The 20,267-nt window shown below is 50.5% G+C and overlaps 1 pseudogene; it reads left to right on the top strand.

The window, feature by feature from the left end:
- The window catches only part of LOC119096651 (delta-sarcoglycan-like), a 37,792-nt pseudogene that overhangs the window by 1,095 nt on the left and 16,430 nt on the right, over window positions 1-20,267 (top strand).

Genomic DNA, 20,267 nt, shown 5'->3' on the forward strand with positions numbered 1-20,267 from the left:
AAAACAGTTTCAAGTTAGGGTTTGTAATGCACAAATGATAATGGATCTTGTCTCTTCAGCTCCGTAGGCGGGGGCAGGTTTCGCGGGGCAACTGAGCCCTCTCCCTCACAGATAGATGTCCAAAGTCGAGCAATAAATAGAGCACCTCCGGACTTTGAGTCTAAGCAATTTTCACCGACGAAAGTTTGTCTTAGGACACTCGTTGAAGGAAAAGGTGGTGAAATTGGCGTTTGTTATATCAGGACACCGTTGGGAATTCACCTCCCAAACTTGCGTTGACCTTCTGAGGCAGCATCATGCATCCGCATTATACCCGTAGGTGAATGACGGTGAAAATGTATACAGGCATTCAATGTTTGGTTCGGCAGACCTCCTGCCAACTCTCTGGCCTATAAAGATGTCACATCTGAGGAAAACAATTGTGTCTTCCAACTGCCTTCCTTATTCCAGCCAGAAGTTTGCCGGGCTGCTTTGTGGCGGTAGCCACCTGTCAAAAAGACTATAATGCGTTTACACACGTCTTTGAAAAAATTGTCCTCCTGCGGTGAACAAATCCTACTAAAACACAGCCACTGTCCGAAGCCAGCACCATATGGATCAGTTCGTGAAACCAGGTGATTCCCTCGCATCTGAGACATTTCGTTGGAAAATAAGCGTTCAAGAGGGAAGTTGATCTCAACGTTTGACTGTCACTGGTGAAACAAGCGAGCTCATATTAGCTGATTAGATGTCATAGCCTGTGTCAACTGTGACCGCCAAAAACCGCATTGATTCAGCTCAATTAAGATCACACAAAGGCTGGTGCTAACATGCAAGGGCATGGTGGTCGGCTTCCTGGTGCATGCAAACAGCACGTGCGGCTGTCCATCAGGAGCTCAACCTGACCTCGCCACCTTCTCATCAAGGTATCTGACGAGCTCCTGGAAAGTGAACAAAAAGAAGTGAAGCCGCCTGACGCAATGATGATGTTGATGTTGTGATGTTGCTCCTGATGGTGCTGCAGGCCGTCCGATTGCGGTCTGTTCTGTGCTCGTAGGCCTGAGGCTGCGTACAGTTCGCAGAGGAAGTTTACTAGCCATATCATACTATCAATACATGACGGTTTTCTGTGCCTTAATTGTGCGCTTAGTATTTCGAACTAAGGAATTCAGCAACAATTCTGCGTCTTTAATTCAAGACACATTACAAGGCCAAAGCACTATATCGAACAACCGAGCCTCCAGGCCAATACGCCACTTCTGTGAACGCGAATGGGAGTGGGTGCTTATAATCACGATGCGGACATTCGTATTATGGCTGTCCGTAGAGGCACATAATCCGATGTGCCACGTGATTTACGATGTCATCTATAGCAGTTCTGCTGCGGGTTTGTAGTCCGTAATGTTCAAATTAGTGGGAGCTGTCTTTGAATCAGCGGCAATATCAAGCTTCATTTTATGAATGCTTTGAGATGCGAACATATCATCGGTATGTCCGGGTGCAGTAGTTACTGTCTTAGTTGACAAAAAACCTGAAGAAAAAAGATTCATAAATGAGAATGGGAGAAATATGCCAAAAAGAGCACATCTAATTGGGCTTGAAATTCGCACTGGAAACACAAGGAGTAATAACAGCTTACATCGCACCAAATAGATGCGTAAATTGGTCGCGTAATAGCGAGTTAAGGTCTCCCTAGAGAGTGGGGAAGGAAGAGCAAGGACAAGAGAAAGTGAGCGAAAGAGGGAGAGGAGGAGAGAGAGAGGGAGAAAGAGGAAGAAGGAGGGGGAAAGAAGAGAGAGAGAGATAGGGGGGGAGAGAGAGAGGGAGAGAGGGAGAGAGAGAGAGAGAGAGAGGGAGAGAGAGAGATAGAGAGAGAGAGAGAGAGGCCGGTGTCGCGCGTGTGTGCCGCGCCGCGTGCCCGCCGCTCTCCGCCGCGCCCTATTGGCGGATCGCGCCGGCCAGCCGGTGCCGCGGCGCCTCCCCCTAGGTGCCGCCGCCGCTCCCCGACCCGAACGTCTCGGGCGTCCCGAGTCCGTATTCTGCATTAGTGCCCCGAGAGTGGCAGCCGACTCGTGCGAATAATCTCTCCGGCTGCTGCTCTTCCGCACCTGAACTCCGGGGAAAATACCGGTATGTAAAGCAGCTGCCACCGTCTGGAGCCAATTAACCCTGCTTATACTCACTTGGTGGTAAGCTGAGGAGGATCTCATACTCCGCAATCGAGTGTTCAACTGGTGCATGGTGGTGCTGTCGGTCAAACGTTACCCAGATCAGTGGATGTGATACACATATTCGTCACCCGCTTACGTCTACTGCTCAGCTGCGTTGGGAATACGCAAGCCACCCAAGACAAAATGTAGATGCCGTTTCGCGGGAATGGTGTACGATGGCCAAGTGGTGTAGAGCAGGTCGGCGGACCAACGCATGCCTGGATCAAAAACGCACCGTCAGTTTCATCATATACGTATTATGCAGCTCATGATCCACAAATGTCGTCAGCATGTGGCGCCAAACAGTCTCAGCTAAGCATCTAATTGCTGCTTTTTAAAGCATCTTGCGCTGTTTTTCCCATGAACGTAAGATATTTCCTGCCTTGTCTGATAATAGAGTGATGATTAGGCATCAAAGCGATACACGTTACACTTGCGCTGAATGACGTTATGTCCAAAATAAATGTTTTGGCAGTGCCTGCACTGCAAACACCGCCAAGGAAGACAATTGGTAACTTACGTAGTGCGCAGTTCTCGCAGTTTTACCACATGAGGAGAACCCCGCAGGCCACACTATTTCAACAACTAGGCGTGTTGCGACAGGAGTGCCTATGCAACGATATTTCACAGCCCTTGACAGGCTGCATCCAATGTCAGCTGTTGCGGCCTATGGCATGCCGAAATCAGGTAAAAAATGTCGAACAATAACTCATCTAGGCAATTGGCATATTCCACCTATTGCCATGTGACATCCTGATTGTGCTTTCCAGAGTCGCTTTTTCATGTGGTATGATCATTACGAGTGGTAACCAAGACGCATGAATAATTTTCCACAAATGATTCTGACAGAAATTAATGCCCAGCCCATTCCGTTTAAATATGCCTCTGCTTACGAATTACGCGGGCGGGAAGTGTTAATCATAATTGGCGTTTGTTGGGCGGGACCAACGAGGTGAATGCTCCTCCGGGAATCGAAGCCAACAGCAGCCAGAATCTCACAGCCGAAAGGCTCAGCTGGAACTAAAATAGGAAGACTATATGGATGGGAGAGAATAAAGCCGGTATGCTTGGATACATGCAACGCATATCGTGTACTTGCATCCTTTCCTTTATTTCTTTTCTTTTGGAGGGGGTCATCGTCAGATGCAATTAAGCATGACACCTCTCCCCCCACCATTGTCAGTTGTTTTTTGTCGTGTATGCAAAACCGTTGTGGCGTACTTGCCCTTTTTGTCTGATAATGTCGCCATTGTAAACTGTGAAACACATTGCTAGTTAATATAGGAAATAAATTATACATATGCATATATATATATATATATATATATATATATATATCACGGTTAAGATGACAGTATATTGGGCACACATTTGCCTTTTGCCATGGTTTTCTAGGCTCCTTAAGACCGGTCTACCATCATTCGAAAAGTGATGTAGGATTATGCCCATATTGATATCGTGTAATGTTTCGCCAAACTCATTAGCGTCATTAAATATACAAACAGGCACATAAACACAACAGAATACGTTCGACAGCGTCTGGTTCGGTAGGGAATTCAATCATTTCATGGTGACGTCACATATGATTTGCCGAAAGTTCTAAAACGCGCGCAAGATAACGCACTTTAATATAAAACCGCCTCTAGAGAAACAAAACAGTATTTCATCTACGTTTAAGCTAGCTATGACAACGATTACTGTATCCGGCGTGTACAAGTACTTCTTGTTCAAGGAATGATACACATCTGGGATGATGCATAATGATACACATGCACATGCATGCAATATACACAATGATACACATGCATGCGGGATACACAATGATACCAAGGCATGCAGGATACACAGTGATACACATGCATGCAGGATGCACAATGACACACATGCACGCAAGATACATAATGATACACATGCACGCAGGATACATAATGATACACATGCACGCAGGATACACGATGATACACATACATGCAGGATACACGATGATTAACATGCACGTAAGATACACGATGATACACATGCATGCAGGATACACGATGATCAACATGCACGCAAGATACACAATGATACACATGCATGCAGGATGCACAATGATACACATGCATGCAGGATACGCGATGATCCGCATGCTAGATGGCTACCGATCCCATCCACATATTTCATGCTGCATTACAAGGATCGCAGCTTCATCCTGTATTGCCTCAGCGCGAGAGATCCCCCGTATGTAAGGACAGGGTACCTCTCATGTCCATTTTCGGATTTATGGTGGGAACCCAGTCTCTAAAACATACAGCGGCTCAAGTCACAAGCTTCCTCTTGCCAGTGCATTTGGCTAAGGCAATGGTGTCATCGACCATTATGTTTCGGGTTAGTCACGAGCCGTGTGTTAGTCAGGTGTGTTTTTTTTCTGGAGCGTCATTTTGTAGGGGCGTGGTAATGCGGCGAGACAATGGTGTTGTGTCGCCGATATGGAATGGGCTGTTACGGCGCGCACAGTCGCTGAGCGGACATCAGAACTCGCAGACGATGTCTTCAGAGCGGGTGCATCGAGCCTTTAGAGCGTTAGTAGCCTTTAGAGGGGATGCATCTAGTGCTAAACTGTTTGTCATGATCAGGCCGGCTGCATTTTTTATATCGAAAATTAGTAGTTTTCATGCTGTGCTTAGGCCTGGTTGGTACACAGCTATTGGAGGCAATGTCACGAATAACTTTTCATCGTTTCTGTAGGCGGCGGACATGCCGTCTTTAAAAAAGGCTGTGTTTGCCTACTTCGTCGTCATCAGGCTCATCAGGTTTGTGTGCTGCAGCGGTGCAAGAGTGGTGATTGTGCAGTTTTAGACTGAAATGACCATGTTCCCGTAACTACGACACACTCACGGCCCCTGATAATGCACTTACGTGATGGGGCACCTCTGGAGCACATGCAACACTAACATGACAGGACATTAACACAACTAATGGACAGGATCGACATCTCCCCGATCTGCAATGACTGAAAACGCCTTCAAATTTTGAGAAAAGAACATTTTGTCAACGTATTCTTTTCACTTCTAAGCAAGCAAGTAAATTCTTGCACAACTTTTGGGATATTAAATGGTTGGCGGTAGCTACCGTGCATGTAAATGTGATTGGAAGTATTATATTAGGCTTTGTGAATTAGAAGTATTTTCTCTATGAATGCATTTGATACGCGTTCAAATAGGTTTAACAATATTTGTCGTCTCCACACTAAAAGATGCGCTAAAAATAGCGATAGACAGCTTTCGTCAACTTTGAACACTTTATACTTATCCATTGTGCGACTTTGGTATCATTATCATTGGTATCATTCATGGTAAAACGGTTGCACAATTAATCACACTTATCTGCATGCAAGCAGGTCAGCTTGAAGATGGTACAAATACATGCGACGAAAAATATTCTAGACGCCGTATTAAAGAGAGAACAACATAAAAGTCTACCTGATAATGATCTCGGATGGGCGAAGTGCCTGGGTGTGAGTCTGGGAGGGTGTCAAGACTCAGTCTCATCGTGCAGGAAAGAAAGTTTCCCAAATGTTGCTGTGCTCTGGAGTGCAGGATACGCAGGGCTGTGCCCACGTACGGTGTTCCGCACAAAGTAAAGCAATGTTTGCAAGCGACTGCAGAGGCAGAATGTTCGAGAAGCTATTTTTGAACCTGAAAAGCTCCAACGGTGAAGGAAATAGACTTACAGTTAAGACACAGGATTGTTTCCTTTTTCTCTCGTGCGGAACCTTGAAGATCTTTCGTGGCGTGATACTATGCTATCATCGAGCTAACCTGTTGGCACACAGATAAGTTTGGTGTGGAATTGTGCGAATCTCTTTCCATGAACTATATCTGTGGTGGGACAGAACGATGTTTCTTGAATGTAGGCTTGTTTCCTCATTACTTAATAATGTGTGAGTTTGTCTTTCATGTGCTGCGCTGGTGATGATACCCTGAAATATTGAAACGGTGAATCATGAGATGCATATTTACACGTATATGCACATATTTGTGTGTTTGTGCCTACGTATGCTGCATATTAAGCAATGCATAATATCATCAACTACTTAGATGCATGTCTGAGGTCCTTTTACGGTATGTATATGACGAACTAGCACCATAAACAAATCGCATTTAATCTAAGATGGCTAAGGCGTCAATGAATTTGCAGAAGACTAAGATGCATAATTTTTATATCTCATCAATTATTAACTTAAAAACCAGGTACGCAACTCGTGGCACAGCTAATTGCAGGCATTTTTAAAATAAGCGACTTGAAATTAATTTGTTTCAACAATATACATCACCATTGAGACACGACAGGCAAAACTACCTAATCCAGTGTGGGGCTAGTGAGCTTCAAAAACGTAAATATTCAGTAGCATCATTATCTGTGAATAACGCTGGAGACCTTTAGAATTGTTAATTACCCTTGGTTTGGTCTGTCAAGACGATTCAGCGATCACGTTTAGACGTTACTTCACTCCTTAACTCTACCTGTGCCCAGGTACTATACAGCGCCTTAATTACCGGCCGACGAAGGCCTGACAATTTCTGTCATCGAGGTAAACGAATAAGCATTTATTTGCATTTCAGTTGACAGCAGGAGAGATGTTGAAAAACAGTCAAACCCTGGGCTCAAACCCCCGGGCAAAACTTCATAACACTTCATTCGTTTAAGCGTGTGCACAATTACTATGCCACATCTTTCTCGGCTTAGATTCCAGCGATTTGCAATCAGGCCCGTTGGTAAAATCAAACAATTGGAGCTGTTGATAGAATCTTGAGATTAGCCACTTCCCAGTGTTTGCTTACGTGCGTCTGGATCAGTGGAAGAATGCACAAGTAAGTTGTAGGTTACACACCCACGTACCCTGTTTATTTGGTTTCGAAGCTATATCCACCTTCGTTGTCAGCATTTGACCTTAACCTTCATAACGTCCACAACCGTGGTTTGCGCTGGAGTGGACGGACCTGATTTACACAGCGGCACGTACTTGTGACAGGACGGTTGTCTCCAGGTAAACGACATTGGCCCACCGTCACCGCTACCCGTGATTGTCGGATTCTGGCCAGGTCCAGATAGTGGCGTGCCCAGTTGTCCTCGCTCGCAATTTGTGCGTTGGCCATACCAATCGGGTGGGGTATGATGTTGCTGGAAAACGGTGCTTGACTTAGCATCTGACCTCAAATCCAAATACCTGGAAAGTGACATTTAGATAAGGAAATGTGCGCGAAACATTACCCCCTCCTATCATATTGCTCATTCAAGGAAGTGTCCTAAATATTTAACCATTCCGTGACGGGCGGGGCTTTGTGCCGAGCCGGTCTTGCTTGGTTACCGGGGACTTTTCAACCTGAGCGACCGGTCCCGTACGTGCACTTTTACACGTCAATATCTTACAACCGCCAGTCGCATCTCCGTGCCGTTCTCAGCAACAAAATAATTACTTTTTTCAGCTACTGCCGTATGCTCCGGGTGAATGCAACACTGAGTGCAACTACCTGCGGTATTAAAATACCTTGCCTACCCGCTGGTGGCTGTTATATCCATTTCTTGCATATCACAGAACGCACCGATCTGCGATTTCAACGTTCAGCATTTTACTGCGCGCCTTCCGTGCCATATAGCTTAAAGTAGTGTCCATTCGCGCGTATGGTCGTTTGTTTATCTATTTATGAACACCCGGGAGGGGCGGGGGGGGGGGAGAGACGCCCCGTGAGAACACTGGACACGCCGTTGGTAACCTTGCGCACTGGTATACAAATGCTCCAAATTCTGACCTTTGAATCAAATCACTCTGGGTTTCCTGAGATTGCGCTGGAACGAAACCTGATTAATGTATCCAAATTATAAACCTCACACCTTTTCTAAACACCAAGCACCTGCGTCTCGTCTTGTCGGTGGAGAAGTTTTGCATGTGTATTTTTCAGTTAGGTTGACTACACGAAAATGTGTTGCTTTTATGGGTTTAACCTATGCATTTGGTTCATGCTATGATCGGCATCGATCATCATTTTGCGGGTGCTGACCATTGTCGGCACATCTCTGGTACTAAAGGCTAAAGAGATACTGTGCGTGCATGGTTGCACGAGTCATGCTTCGTGCAATATTGGACCTGATTCTGACATGATCATTGCTAGAGGCTAAAAGCTTGTCAGTTTTTCATCTGGTCCTACCCGATTTTCGAGGTGCTTAAATCGGGTAAGACCAGATGATTGTCATGCACAATATCGTTTTGGCATTCACAATGACTGGCATGTAGAATACCCTTTTTACTTCATCAGGATGATAGCAATGCCATGGACGCCCATGTGCGGAGATGTACGCAGGAACTCACAGTAGGGGTGGAGGTACATTTCAAAACCTTTCGCTGAAACTCCAGGTTAGCGCGCGGCAAGCGCGCAAAATTTCGTGTATGACATAAAACAACATGGCATATTACCGACATGACATTGCTTGTGCACGTCGAACTGGTCATTGTCAACATGCTTCACTCACATATTGCTATAATTTTGGCCCTTCACTTTATGAATACGCCACTGAACCTATGTTGTCTAAATAACCATTTGAAACAGTTTGACTATGACTTAAATCCGCAGTGTGCTGGTGCTGTAATGTTTAAGCTGATCATCTAGGAAACCAAAGGTACAATATCCATCTCTCCACTGTGCTCACGTTCCCTGTCAGGGTGAGAGGCAGGCGACGCCATACGACGTCAGCAGTTGAATGTGTGCTAAATTCCCAATGGTGAACATCTGAATGCGCAAACGTGTGAAAAAATGTCAGAACAGCCGCTCTTTTAACTCAATTTTTACATCTAGACCACACATTCTGAAAAGAGGCCTTTCAGGGCCTTTCTTGCTTATCTCAAGCTACAACAATAGTTCCAAAGAGTTTTCCCTCCCAAATGTTCTCTACGGTTCCGCGGGTACGGCCGTTGGATGCGTCGCTGTGTGTGGGTACGCGACCATTCCCGCTGCCAGCGCAGACGTCCTCACGTACGGCACAGCTTGCCGTCGGAAAGTGAAACATTTTGATTTAAGCAGTGGGCGAAAATACAACTTTTTTTGTCTGACTCACATGCAGCCTCGGCCACAAGGCGCTTTCATATAAACATCTACGGATACTTTAAGTACGTGGTGTGCCCAAAACGAACCACGGGTAAAAACTGTCCTAAAAATTAAGCAAGCAATCATTTGTACTTGCACTTGCTTTGAAGCTCAACTTATGCAGAGGTTTTGTGTACAACACAACTCAGTCTCTCGTATGGTCCAGAAGAGCAAACTTGTCCAGTTCCATCGGACATACGCTGCTTCCGATTCTAACTCACCGGCGCACTTGTTCGAGCTCACCTCCTAGATTTGCATCTCTGGGACAGGGACAACGAAAGCTCCCCAAGTTGATGACATTTTTTGTTGATTCGTTCCAGTCCACGCCCATAGGGCCAATGTTCAGAAAGTTGACCTCATCGCCCAGGGTACGCCAGTCCCCGTGCCCCTGTATGAGGTCGCCTCTGGAGAGTTATGTACCCAAAAAGCCCGCAGACGCTGGGTGCAGTCAAGCGAGCGATTGATGCTGCCAGACGTGGGATGGGTACCGTGAGACGCAAATGACCACGTGACGCGAGAGGCCAAGAGGCTCTGGACTGATATGCATAACTTTCGTTAATTGTGAGAGGAAAGAGTTATGGAGAAAACAAATGCGGCACATTTTTAGGAGCACTCGGTGCCACCAATCTATGAACCTGTTAGCACATATCCTCCGTACACTCCAACCTGACAAATGCCAGAATGCAGGATTTTAGCTTTTATTAGATCTCGACCCTCTACGCCAGGTAAACAACAGTGCTATAGTGGATTCCAAGCCGCATATGAACCGCTGAAAATAAGCTGGCTGACGCCGATGTAAAGGTCATTGTGCTCCGTCCATGCGCGAGGGCGTTTCTGGTGCCCGCCATGGGCTTTCATCCAGCCATGTGCGGCTTTCCGCGAGGCACATGGTGGAGTAAATGAAATGTGATGGGCACCAGGATGCTGAAAAGCATCGGGCTGGTCGACTAGGAATAGCCGCCATCGTACCGAAAGTCAAGGCGGGAGGAAGTAAGCTTAACTCCCTTGCAGATTGCTCATGCTTGCGCAACCCACCAGCACCTTTCGTGTAGCGGTGAAATGCTTCGGTGCTGACGCTGTAATACAAAAGTTAACCGGACCGCAGGTGAGCCGGCCGGCCGTCGCATCGGTGCTTGTGTGAACCGGACTTTACTGCGTGTTATATGCCGCTTCCTGTACCGCATTGCTTTTTGAACGTTTGCCATGTTTACTTCGGCCCATGGCGTCGCCTCTCGCGTTCTTCGCTTTACTTGATGATGACTCAGCACATATCGAACAATGCTTTGAAATCGTTTCAAGTGCTGACTCTTGCCATGTGCGCCGATGTCAGCAACTAGTGAAGTGTGATATCATGTTTTGAAGTTATCGGACAGCGCCGATTAGGATATATTTTATTATGGGCACAATATGAACTCATAGTCGAAGCGTCAGAAACCCACACGGACAAACCAATATCAGAGCAGTTCGCGGGATCAGTGCCCTCGTAGCAGTTTGTGCTTGGGGTGAACTCTGATCAGAACGACACTCGAGTAATGCACGCGACTAGATATATGTTATCAGTGAAGAGCAAATGTTTGAGTACTTTTTATCATTTTCCCGTTGTCTTGCGTCTAGATCTCCTTCAATACGACAAGTGCTGAGTTCTTAACAGTTGCTATTGAAATCACTCGCATCATTATCAGCAAACGAGGCGTTTCAGTAGAGTCAGAAAGGGTGATTATAAGAGGGCTCACAGCGGTCACCGCCATCTAGCTTACACCAGACATGTCGAACCACACCTGCAATTATCGTTTTCGCTGTGATCCCAACCGGTGAGGGTTGCGCCTCTCGGACCGTTCAGCTTACAACACTGTGTCCTCCTGCTGGAGCCGCTAGACAGCAACTTGACCAGACGTCTTGTAAAATGAATCCATGACGTGCTCCCTTTTAAATATCCTCCCATAAACACCTAAGACCTAGAAGACATAGGCTGACGAGATGCAACCGCGTGCAAGCGAGGCTATCTGAAGCTAGCACGTACGTCATGTGGCGTTCTCGAACCGCGTGAGATGCACGGATGTCACGTCACGCGGCATACATATAGCTCTCGTAATTTAAGAACCACGGGCGATTTGTGAGACTTATAACCAGCCTGGTTCATTCCATTTCAATCTCTCAAATTTAAATCTCTTGGATCTTTACAGACCTGGTTTCACCTCCGCGTCCTTCTCATGCCCGACTTCTGAATCGAAATTCAAAGCTAAGTTATCCCGTTTCCCGCCGCATATTCACGCGCCCGGTGTGATATAATATTGGCTATGCTCTTGGGATCGTTTGATCAGTCCAGGCGCTGGACAGGGCGAGATGCCCGGGCACTCGTCGGAGGCCATCTGATCTCGTACACTGATCTGTAAATTGTTCATAACCATCGTTCAAGTAATGTTTTTCTTGCAGTGATTTTCTGACATTTATTTCATGCTGTAAAATGAATGCATTTGTACAATTCGGTTTGTTGGTAGTGAATTGCCATTGCCGTACAGATTACGCCAATCATCCGTCTTCCCATGAATAACCTCACACATGGTGTCTGTGACCTGTGACACCATTGTCTGCCCTGTCTTGACCATGGTTGGGCAGGAGCGCGAGCCAAGCCCGAAAATCAGAGTGGAGCTCGAGCCGAGCCCGAGAGGCAGGACAGCAGCTCAAGCCGGGCTTGAGAGGCAGGACAGCGGCTCGAGCCGAGCCCAAGAGGCAGGGCAGCAGCTCGAGCAGAGCCTGAGAGACAGATAGGAGAGTCTGAGAGTCTGATAGGCAGGGCAGCAGGTCGAGCCGGGCCTGAGAGGAGAGTCTGAGAGTCTGAGAGTCTAGGAGAGCCTGAGAGTCCGAGAGTCTAGGAGAGCCTGAGAGTCTGATAGGCAGGGCGGCAGATCGAGCCGAGCCTGAGAGGAGAGCCTGAGAGTCTGAAAGTCTAGGAGGGTCTGAGAGTCTGATACGTAGGGCAGTAGGTCGAGCCGAGCCTGAGAAGCAGGGCAAGAGCTCGAGCCGAGTCCGAGAGGCAGGGCAAGAGCCCGAGCCGAGTCCGAGATTAGTGCTGTGTCCGGCCTCCCTCTGTTGAAGTCGTTTCCTTCAGTACTTCTTTCGTAGCAGTATCCGAACTTTTCAGTGGTGATACAAAATGGCGATGCAAGACGTTGCGTCATCCAAGTATCGGGACCGTTTAATGTCTAAAAACAGACGGGTTGGCATGGGACTTTATTGGATTTATGTACATATAATACTTTTTTAATAAGATTGATACGGACGCTACGCTGGCAGCATGGTATCAGTTTACAGCACATTCAACCCAGGCCAGCGTTTTTTTTTTTTGTTGTTGCAGGCGTGCCGGTATTACTGGTACATGGTCTTGTGCTAAGGAATTACAAAAACCTTGACGGGCGTTATGCCATCTGTGCTGTTTTGGATGCTTTGTGGTGATGTTTGGAGGTTTCATGAGCGTATTGGCTACTGAGGGCATTTTGCGCTGGATGCTTTGTGATGCATCTGAGCCGTGAATGGTTGGGTGTTAAAGGCCATGTCACCAGCGTTGTCAGAGGTTACAGTGATTACCCAAGCGATCAGAGGTATCATCAATGCTCCCATCGATGCTGTCGATGCCCTGCTGGATGTATCAGTCCTAATCACACGCTCAGTCTCATCGACATCTGTAGTTCTCGCCGGTTGAGAAGCCATCCTTTGCGTTCTCACGTTCTCAGACGCCTGGACCCTCAATGGGCGAGGCCCCGAGCACCACAGGACACGTCCCCCGAACCCCGGCCGGCGCGGCGGCCGGGGTCACGCCAGCGAGCCTCGCCCGCGCAGACGAGCCCCTTAGTATTCCGGCCGGGTGGGCGTGACGCGTGCCCCGCGGAAGACGCCCCCATATTACCGGCGATAATACACCGGTTATTTGTCATGAGCGCCGGCCGCAGCCGCGGCGGCGCATTCCGACCGGGTGTGAGATTAAAAACGGCCCGGCTTGGCGGCCTGGGGCGTCACCGCCGCCGCCGGCGGGGAGGGGGCGGGGGTGGCGAGGTGCCAGACGAACACGCGGGCTCGGCGGCTGGTCTCCTGGCGAAGTCTGGGGAGAAACCAGAGGGTCTGGTCTGGACCGGTGATCGTTATGACAGGTCTGCTCCCTGGCGCAGGCCCTTCTGGGTCGCAAGATATCGCGGGGCGATGCCTTAGCGGGCGGGCGACTTTACTACCGGAAGTGGTGTAAGGTGTACTGCATTGGGATTGTCCGATATCTGTGGTGAGTGGCTTGCTTTCGCGAGCCATTTATTTTCATCGTACCCAGCATTTGTCACTGACAACCAGACTGTGCGGCCTGTATGTGCTGGTCACTTCATCATCCGTGATTGATCTGTCCATGGCTGCGAGGCTGCTCGAACGAAAGTACTTTAACACTTTATTGTGGTATAACACATTGCTGCATCACTTCCACGACGCACTCATTTGATCATCAGACATTTGCCTACAATGGCTCTCACCGTTGATAACAGAGCACTGACCCCCAGTCCTCTCACCGCTTATAACAGAGCGCTGACCCCCAGTCCTCTCACCGCAGATAACGAAGCGTTGACCCCCAGTCCTCTCACCGCTGATAACGGAGCGCTGACCCCCAGTTCTCTCACCGCTGATAACGGAGTGCTGATTTCCAGTTCTCTCACTGCTGATATCGGAGCGCTGACTTCCAGTCCTCTCACCACTAATAACAAAGCTCCAACCCCCAGTCATCTCACCGCTGATAACGGCGCGCTGACTTCCAGTCCTCTCACCGCCGATAACAAAGCGCTGACCCCTGTTCCTCTCACCACTGATAATGGAGCGCTGACCCCCAGTCCTCTCACCGCTGATATCGGAGCGCTGACCCCCAGTTCTCTCACCGGTGAGCGCAGGGGAGACTCAGAAGTGACTCTCGGCGGCCGGTGCGGAGTATCTGCAACATGGCAGTCCACGTCACGCCGTCAGTTGCAGTGAACGTGATTTAGTGGACACTCCAGTCAGGTGTCAATCAAAGGCAGAAGATCTGGATTTGTAACCCACGTGGTGGCTTTTCTCCTCTTTTCCCCCTTTTCCCTTCTTCACTTTCCTCACTCCCCGTGGACCACGGCCATTCATGGCGTGTAGCTGAGTAGACGGGCATGGGTCTGACTCCCAGCCCGGAGTTCCCGCCCGAATCTAACCATCTGCGTAATGGGAGTCCACTTTTTCTCATGTAGGTGTCCAAGTCAATCCGATCATTTGCGTATTGGGAGTCCACTACTTCTCAAGTAGGTGTCCAAGTCAATCTGGTCATCTGTGTAATGGGAGTCCATTATTTCTCAAGCAGGTGTCGAAGTCTGAGTCCCATCTAGCTTTGGGATAAGCCGATTCATTTGAGTCTCAGTGTCAGGAGGTTTACGAGTCCGGACTCTTCCCGTGGCCGGTCGGACTCCGACCCTCAGCTGCTACAGGAGCTGCAGACCGCGCCGGGAACAGCCCACTTCCGCCGTCTCCTGATCGCTTTCGTCTCGGCAGCACCAACAATGATAAGTCCTGAAACTTAACGACGTACGGAGGCTGCGCGGCTACGGCCGCCAATGCCGGCAGAATAGCGCCGCGGCTCATATTTTATTAATCCGCCGCGCCGTCTTATGCATGTAGAGTGCTGCTAGCCACATTCACGCGGTCTTTTACAAGCTCTGCATCAGGGCTCAAATCTGGCTAAGTTCGCCGGTAAATCACAGCGCAGAAGTCATGGAACGGCAAGCGGCTGGTCGGTTTAGCTCGCTTTCTGCTGAGTCGACGACACGCCGCGAATTGTACTCACTGGGTGGTGCAGAAGAGTCACCACTCACTCAGCTGTGCACTTAACCGACTTACTGTCCCGACACCCCTCTTCTCTGCCCGTGCCTGTGTATTTGTCGTTTAACTGTTGGAATTTGGAGCCCGTTCGTGCTTGCTACTGGGATTTGATGTAACAGTTCTCTGTTTCTGAAGCGGGAGGAAAGTAATTTGTGCATTGCGGACAACATGCGCGCGAAATGTTCCGCCACTCTTATAACATCCGTCCAAATCTTCGCGGTATGGTTGCCGCTATAGAAAACAGCAGACATATTACGCAGACGTTTGGTGCATCTGCACACTCGTCATTCTTACAACTGCCCGCCGGCATTGGAGGGACGTTGACGGGAGCACAACGGTCCGTTGTACGAGCCGGGCGTATCGGACTTGTGGCAGTTGTCCTCTCCAAACGTCATTGTTGCCGGCTGACTGATCTCGCTGCTCGAGAGCGAACTGGCCGGGCCGCACGCCGCGAGAGGCCCGGCCCGCGGCGCCGTCTTTGTTCCGGCCCTCCCCGGCAAGCGCCGGGGGCGGCGGCGGCGGCCGGCCGTCGTCTGTCTTCGGGCTAGCGCCGGGTATCAAATGTCGCGCTGGCTGTCAGCGAGCCAGAATCGGGCCCGCTTTACGGCCACCCCCGGGAGCGATCGGCCCCAGTCGTACCTCAGCGCTCGGCGGTTGGCCGGGCGGCGCCACTTAGCGCCCGGCACGTAAAATGGTCCGCAGCCGGCCCTCCAGCCGGACGAACACGCGGGGAGGATGAGTCAGCGGACTCCGCGGTCTGGTATCGGGGAGCCCCGGCCTGCCGAGGTGTGGGTGGGCTAGTACCAAACAGCGCTCTGGCCAGCGGAAGGCCCTGCTGGGCTTCCGCGGGCGGCTGGCTAAACCGGAGGGTTCGTGTGTTGGGGAACGACTGCACCTCGAGGGTTCGTATGGCGGCTGGCCGCGCCCCGAGGGTCCATGTGGCGGGGGACGGCCGAACCTCGAGGGCTCGGTGTGACGGCTGGCGGCACCCCGAGGTTCGTGTGGCGGGGAACGGCCGAACCTCGAGGGCTCGTGTGACGGCTGGCCGCGCCCCGAGGGTCCATGTGGCGGGGGACGGCCGAACCTCGAGGGCTCGTGTGACGGCTGGCGGCACCCCGAGGTTCGTGTGGCGGGGAACGGCCGAACCTCGAGGGCTCGTGTGACGGCTGGCGGCACCCCGAGGTTCGTGTGGCGGGGGACGGGTGGATAGGAGCGGCCTTTGTGAGGCGATTGTTGATGCGCAGATGGGCGCGGTGTCCGAGTTGAAATAAGGAAGCCGTATCCTGTTGTCGATCTGACAACTCAGTGAAACAAGACACCACATTTCAAAGCATTATGCGGGAGAGAAATGTTCTGTCCCGTGGCTGAACATGATAATAACACGATTTATCCGGGGAAACTGTCACATACTTCGCCACCAGCTCGGGTTTTACGAGCCCTTTGTTTGGTCCATCTCTTGACCTGCAGCTCATGTAAAGCAGAGAGAAAGTTTTAAGCATCACTTACCAAGCAGCGGTATTTGAAGACTGCTTAAAAAGACGATTTAATTTGATACGAAATTTTCAGCGCCAAAGTTAATCAGCATCCCCACAATTTAAAAGGTCTGTTGTCATAGCCAGCCGCCTAGATATCGACAGCAAAAATCTAGCCGAGCTAATGGATGGGGCGTTTTGTCGACGGTTCCCGTGTCGTTGTATGCGATTTCGGCAGATATCCTCACTGTAATTTATGGTGCCAAATCATCGGGCTACAAGCGTACGTAAGATATGTGTTTGTCCTGGATGTTTTCGTAGCCTGCGCCTCGTGAGTGGAACAGCCCGGCGCTGCGTTCAGCACATCTCGAGAGGAATCGACTGCAATGGCTCTGACCGTAAATTGTCCGAATGTCTGCGAACAATCACATCGCTCTTTTTCCTTTCATGACGAGAGAAACTATGGCATGGCTCCAATCTCTGGCATTCCACCGTCTCCCGAACTAAAGCCGGACCAAGTTAAGACACACCAGAATGATGTAGTGGAAGCAAATTAAATTCCGGCGCGGCCTTTGACGAGTCGATGCTTGAATTGCAGAATGGGAGGCGGACCGCCTCAGGGAGATGTGACCCATGCATAAGTCAGCGGAGCTGCTCGTACCAGCGGTAATCGAGTACAGTGAACTTGCTCCTGACAGCTGTCAACGTGAGTTGGACCTGGGCCAACCAATATAATGAATCCTTGGAATAAACTTGAACTATGCCCAACATTGGTAATAACTATCCGGGTTGAACTGTGCTTCGTGGGAACTGATACCTAACCACGGGAGAGGAAGATGAGCACATATATTTTCTTTGCATCTTTATCATTTTCTAAGTGTCTTTTACATTTATCTTCTATGCGCCTTTTGACATAAGTACGGGATCAGAAGTCTTCAGTGTGGTTAAATATGAGTGTTCCTCTTTTGCCAGGCTCAGCGTCACGTTGTCGAAAGCACGACTTTTGGGGCGCTGTTCAAAAGAAAAGCAGATGTCTGGAAAACGAAATAAGCATGCCACAACAATTTTCATGATGCTGAAGCTGTCTTCAGTCCTGTGAACACTTTGACCCCAGCCGGACGACCCACACGGCTGAGCTGACCCCACACGGCTGAGCTGACCCCACACGGCTGAGCTGACCCCACACGGCTGAGCTGATCCCACACGGCTGAGCTGACCCCACACGGCTGAGCTGACATTGGCGGGCGCCCAGCTGTGGTGCTCCCGGCCGCGCGTGCGGTGAGACTGCAGACGCGGTCCTGGCCAATACCCCCCCCCCCCCCCTCCACCGACGACTAGTGTCACATCTCAGCGTGGGCCGGAGATGTGTCGGCCGGTCTGGGACAGGCGGGAGCGGCCAACCGACCAGAGCCGGCGCGACGGGGCTAATGCGCGCCCTCGGACGTCATTGCGGCCATTAAACTCGACCAGACTTGTCCTCATCTCGCCGATTAAACGGCATCGATCACATTATGCTCGCTGCTCCCAGGAAATTACCTCCGAAAAATTGCCGGCTGGCAACTTGGGGAGGCGATAGAACTGACAGAACAAGCCGCCGGGGCGCTGCGGATGATGACTTCTTTGTGACGTCACCAGGGATAGCAGGCAGGGCGGAGGCCTGGTGAGAGTCGTGGCCTCAGCTGCTCTCTGGGGAACAGACACAGCAGCGAGACACGATAGCTCTCAGGATCAAACGGCGTCGAGTGCACCCATTTTCTCGTCCTCTTTCCAAAGGAAACGCGTTATCACCCTCGACCGCGATGGGGATTTTCATGAGCACGGATTACCAGCGTAGATCACCACCGAGCGGCTGCTGTAGCCATGGAGATATAGGAAAGGCTTTGATCACGGATGAAGCACTACGTCCTTGTAATTAATCGTCGTGTGTGTATGATGAGCGGCACTACGGCGGAGTGGCTCATTGGTTCCAGCTTTGCCGAAGTCGTCATAACAAATACATTGCAACAGTTGTATTCGCCTTTGCGTGCTCAAAGGATTTCTTCTGGAGCATGAATTCCAGGCAGTGCCTACGCAGAGCCGGCTGAGACTTACGAAGGCAGACAGGCAGACCCGTCCACCGCCCTCTCCTAATGGACCCCGACCTCTCAGAGATGGCATGTCGAACCAATGCATGACGGAGCGGAGATACACTGAGCAGGACCAGAACGACCTTTGTCACACGAGTCACGTTTGGTGAGAAATCTCTGCAGTCCCTCGCTGTGATGGATATTCCTGTCCACGACTTGGCCGGAGTCATCCGTCCAATGTTTAGAATTTTGGCCATCGGAGTCCTCGGACTGTTTCAAGAAGATAGCACACTCTCCTAGCCATTTGTCTGGCTCAAGGCCCAATTTACATTTCACATCCAGCCATCCGGCGACGCTGCTGTTCGGAATAAGGCCGGTCGGAATGAGCGGCGTGAGTGCAGTTGCGCGGTGGACAGGGCGGGCCCCGCTGGCACCGAGGTCCGTCACCCGGCCGGCGCGGCGACGGCGCCGGCGCCCGGTCCAACCACGCGCCGAGACGCCGTCCGCTGGGACGCCGGTGTGTCCCCTCCCCCCTCCCCAGCTGTTCCGAGGGGACCGGAAGGCGGATGCCGTAACGGAACTGGACGCTCGAGGTTGCGCTGTTCTTTGCGGGAGTTTGCAAACGTGTTGGGATCTCTAGCGCCACGTTGTCGATGGATTTCACTCGGCCCTGGGAGTCGCTGCCGTCATCAGCGTGACGTAGCTTTGGACTGTTCTGGCGCTAGTCGTGTCCCGCCGCGTCTTGTTGGCACTTCTCGTGCCTCGGTACTTCCGACGCGGGACGGCGGACAGGCAGCGCCATCCATTACCCCGGCGGACGCGGTGTTCAGCGGCCAACTGGCCCATATCGACACGGTGCCAGCCTCGGGCGGATGCTGAGGCCTGTGCCAGAATAACCGGCAAAAGGCACGTCCTCGACATTTTCCACACGCGCGAGTGCGCGAGGATGACAACCGGAGCCAAGAAAATGCTTTCTGTATGCTGATGAAAATGCACCGGTCATTTTGTGCGGGACACGTCCCTGAGTCGGGACAGGCTCTGCTAAGGCTATATGAGCTGATTTCCTGTGACACTGACGCCATAGTACCTGTGCTGTGGCCCATTTTCCGCGATCTGCAACACCACGATCACGGCCAACACAACTACCATTACCACTACCACCACCATTGCCATTACCACTATCATTACCAATACCACTGCCACTACCACTACCCTTCTGGCTGTTCTCTCCTGAGAGGGCTTCCAACATCGCTATGCATTATCCTCATGCTGCGTCCTGGACATGACGACCAGCATGATGCAGGCTTTCTCCCCTAGGCGGCTACTAACCAAGCCGGTCGGTCCAGAAACAGTTCCGGGAGCGACTTGTTCGTGCAAGCATACGACCTACACGCAATTTTGAGCCAACTTTAACGACGGTAATCGAGTTTGGTGCCCATTCCGTCCATTATAGGCGGTTACAATGCTTCCTAAATACATTACCCTCCGGGCCTCCGGCAGATAACGCGTTTTCCGCTCCTGCATGTTATCCTTCCGACACTATTAGCGAGAAAA

This window comes from Pollicipes pollicipes, unplaced genomic scaffold (genome assembly GCF_011947565.3).
Source record: "Pollicipes pollicipes isolate AB1234 unplaced genomic scaffold, Ppol_2.1 Scaffold_4295;HRSCAF=5057_pilon_pilon_pilon, whole genome shotgun sequence".
NCBI classification, from domain to species: domain Eukaryota; kingdom Metazoa; phylum Arthropoda; class Thecostraca; order Pollicipedomorpha; family Pollicipedidae; genus Pollicipes; species Pollicipes pollicipes.